Raw genomic sequence first — 6,303 nt, 5'->3', positions numbered from 1 at the left:
GCAGAATCACACACTATTCAAAAGACTATTCATTATAAGATAAATCATATTAGCAGCATTTCCTCTTCTAGCATTAGTGATAACGGTCACGGTTTGGACCCTGGGTTTGGTATGTCAGCTACTTTACATTAGCAGGCATGTATTTCACATTAATAAGAATCATGAACTCCTGATGGTGAGCTAAGACATCATTAGCAGGAACAAATGATTGTAAACAACTACTTGAGCAGAAATTCCAATTCCTCCACAGTATTAGAGAGCAGTAAGAAGTTTGGTCATAGACAGAGGTCTATTCATTGACAAGTCCTGCAGTTTTGGGGCCTAAAACATTGTCCAGAATAGGGTTGCAAGTTTTCAGAGGTCTGACTCAAAATACCTTGGGTTGTGCATCAAATGATTTAAACAAGTGACTTGGAGGAAGTAGCTGACTCTCATGAATAGCTGACAAAGATTTTCCTGAAGTCTTTGATGTTTACAGTTAGCTGCATCAGTCTGCATCTGGAATCCAGTTAGTGGAGTCAGCTAGTGTTTCTTACAAGGAGAACAAGTTAATCAACTCTAACTTTTGCCCTCTTGCCAAATTCATTATATATATAAAGCCTATAAAGCCTCCTACTACTCACCCTAAAATCATACCACTTGCCTTAAAACACACCACTGGTTCAATCCACACGTGCTCATTTGCAATGCTTGAGCTGAGCCTACATATTCTATGTGAGGATTAAGTACATTTCTAAAATGTGCATTTATAATGCATCAGACTGTCATATCAGCTGTCAGTTGGGCAAAACATCACTGCAAGTTATTGTGACTGCTTATTTACCAGCATTTTGATGGCAGCACCATAGCCACACATTTGGCCAGGTAAACCATTTTAGTGGCTTTAACTGAAGGAAAATTACTGGTGAGTGGAGTCTCAGGGTTACATTCAGACTCAATGAATGGGGAAGAAGGTGTAGAGCTCTGTCTTCTACCCCTTGACCAGATGTAAAACAAGTGCAGTGCAAAGTGGGAGGATGCACACAGACACCACAGGGAACAGTTAATACCTTGCTCATGTCATGGCCAAAAAACCCCAGCACTTTCTCTCCCGCTTTAATTTTATTTATATATTTATATATATATGCACACATATACACACACTCCCTTAAAGATGTATGTTATCATGCAACTTAACCATTTGGAACTGCCCTGAGTATCTTGGAGGAGAGAAAGCCTCACATGCAAATGCCACTCTATGCTTTAACAAGCAGTTGGTCAGGAAAAATGCAGAGAGAGAATTAATTTTTGAAAAGAGGTTATGCATTTATGTCCATACACTGTGCTCCTTGGTAATCTAGGAAATATCACATTATACTTGTAAACTAGAATTATTTTGAGAAGTTGGTATAGGACAACAAAATGCTGTAGAATCATGCACAGGAAGGTAATACAGCCATGCTGTTGGGTATCACCAGAAGACGAACAAAATCCTTTAGCTTTGCCTATATTCAGTTCCCCAGTGCAAAGGAAAACACAAGAAAGGGATCTGACACTGTTGACCTGGTAAAGCAAGGTCTCCCCAGTGATTTCTTTAAGTATATGTTAGTGTCCAAAGTACAAAGGAACAGACCTGTTTAAAGTACAAATCACCCATATGTTGCATGGAGCTTAAACATGAGACAATAACTAGGTTTCAGTTCAGTGCTTTTTGGATATCACTGAAAGCAGAATAACAAATTTAAAGCTAACTCAGAGAGTTATTTGGTTTCCTGCCAACCTACTCCCCAGCTCTTTTTGTTTTTATATCTAGCTGGTTTTGATTCAGAAGTAATTTTTTAAAAAGCACCTGATATTTAAAATAAAGAATATAGAATATAAACAACCTCTTTTCATTCTTTTTCCTTATTTCTGAATTTTAAAATTGAGACATACTGATAAGACATTTTTTCTTCCACTTCTTCACAAAAAACTTGCATATTGAACTATGACAGTTTTTAAGTGAAAAATGAGAGGCAATACATTTTGATCTATATTCAAAATCATCACTGTGTTTACTTTCACATTATAGAGCATCCTGTACATAGCACTGTGGGAAACATAGACTGGAACATATTTGTGTTTTCAGAACAAGCATTTCATTTGTTAAGGCTTACACTCCTTCAGTTTATGCAGGAAACACCTGAAGTAAACATCCCAAGCTTTGAAAACCACCTCTGAGTTTTAATATCGTTATCAGCTCATGGAAAAGGATTTCTATGGAATAGGAACTCAGAGTATCCATAACATTGTAAGTAACACTCCCCAAAACCCCCACACCACTACACACATGTGTAAATAGCAGGCCTTATATTAAAGAACGTTACCTACCCATTGTTTGCTGACATTGCTACAGCCCAAACAAGTTATTTCCTTCAGAGTGATTCAGATGTAATTTTCCAACTCAAACATACACAATGCATGCACGTACAACTTGAACTTCCTACACTGCTCAACACAGGAACTTTTGTCCATAGGTGGGAGAACTGCACCAGGCTGACAACAGTTTAAATGACCACAGCCAGCTGCTGCATAGCAACCAAAGCACAGCAGTGGCACTAAGAGTCATGAGCCCCCTTCTTGCATGCCTCCACTTACAGACCCTCTGTACAGACACACAGTCAGTGTCAAGGGAACTTAGCCAAAGTACAATATAGTTATGAAATACATTTTATTTTATATATTAGAAATTTTATTTATTATTTTAACAAATATATTTTTAATATATATATATAAAATATATATTTGGCTCTTTTCTCCTCCAATCAAAAAGAAAAAAAGGCATTTGGCCATTCAGTTCTTTGTTTTACAGTGTTAGGAAAATGTTTTGTCTTTCCTTTGAAGGTTACTTGCTTGAAAAATGTGAGAATTTGCCAGGTAGTGAGGATGGCTTCTAACAGAAACAGAGCTTTAAAATTTTGCTCATAGAATTTTTATTTTATGCTAGGACACACTTTAGAAGACAAATTCATTTGCGATGCAGTAAGGACAATTTCCCTATAATTAAAGACTGCCTATAATGATTAATAGGCATGAATAGAGAACACATAGAATAGATCACAAGGAGGAATGAAGAAAAAATGCCTGACCTATTGGCAGAACAAACTCCCTTTCCCCAGTTTTTTTGACGACATACGGTTTCCCTGGAACAGTACATTGCAATTAAATACAATTAAATACAAGTTATTGTTATCAACAAAATGAGGCTATCTACTCCCATACTCTGGGTTGTGGATGGTGGGTTTTAGTTTACTGGATGAAGACAATCTCTCTGAGTGGAAGATCCTCATTTAGACAGAGGCATGCTCTTGGGCACCTGTGTTATCAGCCAGCTTCTCTTGCCAAATGCAGCTGAAATGAGGGTCAAAAAGGTGTCTCTGTCCCTCTCAGAGAACAGCTTGATCTTTCCCACCTGCAAGTTCTAATCAGTCCAAATGAACTGACTTTCAGTCTTCTCCAGTTTGTTAGAACAAAGCTGAACAACTACAAAATAATCACCTCCTTTACAGAGTCTGCAGAGAGATTACATATCCTTGTTTCAGTATTCTTACCAGTTGAATGATTACACTGAAGTCTGTCAGATAGCAGCATAGCCAGAAACACAAAGTAGAATTCCAACTCCCAGTTTAATTCTCCCACTTCCACACTTTGAGTTATATCTCACGCAATCATAATTGCTTGGAGTAACAATGCAGGCGCAACAGGCAGAAAGTTGGGGAAAGGAAGTGAAACACAGGACAATGCAGTCTACACTTCAGTGAGTGGTTAACAGGGAAACATTTAAGTGGAATATAACAAACTCAAGATAGGAAAAAGGATATAAAGCCATAAAGGGAACACTAAGGTGACTACATATTTTTAAGGATATCTCACATGTTCAGAAGATAAGACTTAAGAAACAGGAAGGCAAGATATTCTATACAACATATTACCTGGATGTAATACCCCATTTTCATGACTACAGTTCTCCTTCACACAGAGATGTGAGCCTCAGAGCCAAGTGTGCACAGTCTGTCATCTTTCCTCTCTTCCACAGTCATTGCAAAACTCATGTAAAGCTCCATCTTTCAGGTCTTCTTTCAAGGCCTTGGACTGCTTTACCAGACACTGACCCTGAAATAAAAGGTATGAAGGTCTTCAATTCGGCTATTAATTTCTTATTTTTAATGGTGGCATTAAATTGGCCAACTTCCCCCATCTGCTTTAGCTTTCAGGTTGAAAAAATTCCTGAGTTACACCAGGTTACAGCCCCAAACATATAGTACAGCCCAGGAATTATTGTTGTATTTCCTTCCCCTACTCTGTCTGGAAGAGAATAACAAATATGACCTATAACACTGCACACACAGAGGTATTTAACCTTGGGGTGTTATGGGTATCTTTGATGATCAGCCATAACTGTGATTCTTCATTACAAGCTTCTCTCTCCTCCTGCTTCTTGTTGGAGTATCCTGTGGAGCAAGTGGGGGAATGCATTTGCAGCTCCAAGTTCCTCTCCCATTAATTTATACCCACCAAACTACTGCTTCTTCACAAGCCAGAGGTGCTCCTGAGAACACAAATGCTGGCAGTAACACCAAGCAAGGCTGCTTTTTTAGAAAGTATAGTTACTTTGAGGAGAATCACTGTTGATGAATTCTTTATATGAGAACAGTGCCAAAGCCAGACATGCGTGGTATTCCTCCTCAAAAAGCAGATGCAAACTCAAAGTATCACAAATACATCCCATCACTGACATCCCTTTCCCAAGGAAAGGTAACCTATCTGACCGAGAGATCCATGGCTCCAGTCCTGGCATTCAGTCAGAAGGGTGCACTCTGAAGGGTGAGCCATTTACTCAGCTGCTCTTAGCCCACAGCTGATATTTCTAGGGCATTCAGAACAAAATATTTGCCAGGTTCACCTTTGTGCTTTTTGTGACTCTGAGATAGGAGGCTTTTCCATTCATCAGGTTTGTCAGCTTATTTGGGCACAGCAGAGGCCAGGAAACTTACCTTTGCTCTATGCAGGGAAACAAAGATCCGTGCTGCAGTACATCCAGCCAATTTCCCTTTCTAGTTATCTGTGCAGAAAATAAACCACTTTCTGCACTGCCCTGAGCAGATGAGCCCCTACCAAATGCCTTAGCTGAAAGCAACCTGTCACTTTCATTACCCAAGGTACTTGAAAACATATTATTCCCAGGCAAAAAATATCAGGGTCCCTCCCCCCTGCCGTGTAGCCCTGGGAGAGGGGCCCTGTGGGGGAGACACGAGGTTTCCCTGCCCCTGGTCAGCCTCGTTCCCCAGTGGTTGTTTTGTGTTCCCCTGCGCAGGGCAAGGACCCTCTGGTCCTGTGATTGAACAGTTCCTCAGCAGATCCTCAGCCATGCAGCTGGAGAAATAAACATCTCTGGAACATCTATCAAGAATTGGTCCATAGATATTTCTTTCCCACGGGCCTTCTGGTTTATACATCGTGTTACAGAATCCGCACCATAACAAAAAAATGCATTACACAGAGCATGCACCTTCTCTAAGTAGAGTAGTCTTTTTGGCCATTAAAAATGACAGAAAGTATCCTGCAACCAGAATTTGGTAGTCAGTTTGACCCATAAGAAAGCAGCACAGTTCACTGCTGTCTACAGATTTAAATCATCAGATCAAAACAGCATCCATGAGAGCTAGCACACTCATTTGAGCCCAAACATTCATTTGAACAGTATGAGTGGAACCAACCAAATTCGTTACAAACCAGGTTTTTTAGGTATATTTGTCTGTATTATTTCAGGAGGAGAGAATAAGTAATACAAATACGTAGATAATCATAAGCATACTTAACTGCCATTTTGCAAAAAAGCACATACCTTTTATCAGCAAGTAAATATCAGGATGGGCTGCACTTTTCATTAAGTCGAATGAAGATGTGAAAAATTAAGCTTTTTAACTACTTCTCTGATTAACTTTGATACTATGAAGCAGTCCTCAGATCTATGAAACTATTAACCACTAGCAGGAAACAAGCAGGTCAGAACAGAGCAGGAGCCCCTTTAGCCTCTTCTGTCTTTGAAGAGACAGCTGTGGCCTATCACAATAGGTACCTGCAGGAAAGAGTCCTATTTCTTAAGGAGATATTAATCTCAAACCTAGAAGTATCCATCCTTTCTGGAACCCACAAGTATGTCTACTGTAAAATGCACCACGGCTTATATCAGAGGATACATTGTTAAAAAATTTTCAAGTGAAGTGCATGGGCAGGAATCAGACTGGGTTGGGGAGAAGCAAAGGCAGAACTTGAAATGGTGGC

At 39.5% G+C, this 6,303-nt stretch overlaps 1 long non-coding RNA gene across 1 annotated transcript; it reads right to left on the bottom strand.

The window, feature by feature from the left end:
• Positions 1-2,816: 2,816 nt before the first annotated feature.
• Positions 2,817-6,041, bottom strand: LOC138120669 (uncharacterized). The gene is made up of 3 exons (XR_011155930.1): positions 5,864-6,041; positions 3,951-4,131; positions 2,817-3,530 (listed from the first exon to the last, which is right to left on the bottom strand). It is a non-coding gene; the product is annotated as an uncharacterized lncRNA (long non-coding RNA).
• Positions 6,042-6,303: the final 262 nt, after the last annotated feature.

This window comes from Aphelocoma coerulescens, chromosome 19 (assembly GCF_041296385.1).
Source record: "Aphelocoma coerulescens isolate FSJ_1873_10779 chromosome 19, UR_Acoe_1.0, whole genome shotgun sequence".
Lineage (NCBI taxonomy): Eukaryota > Metazoa > Chordata > Aves > Passeriformes > Corvidae > Aphelocoma > Aphelocoma coerulescens.
This window is presented reverse-complemented; position numbering and strand designations above follow the sequence as displayed.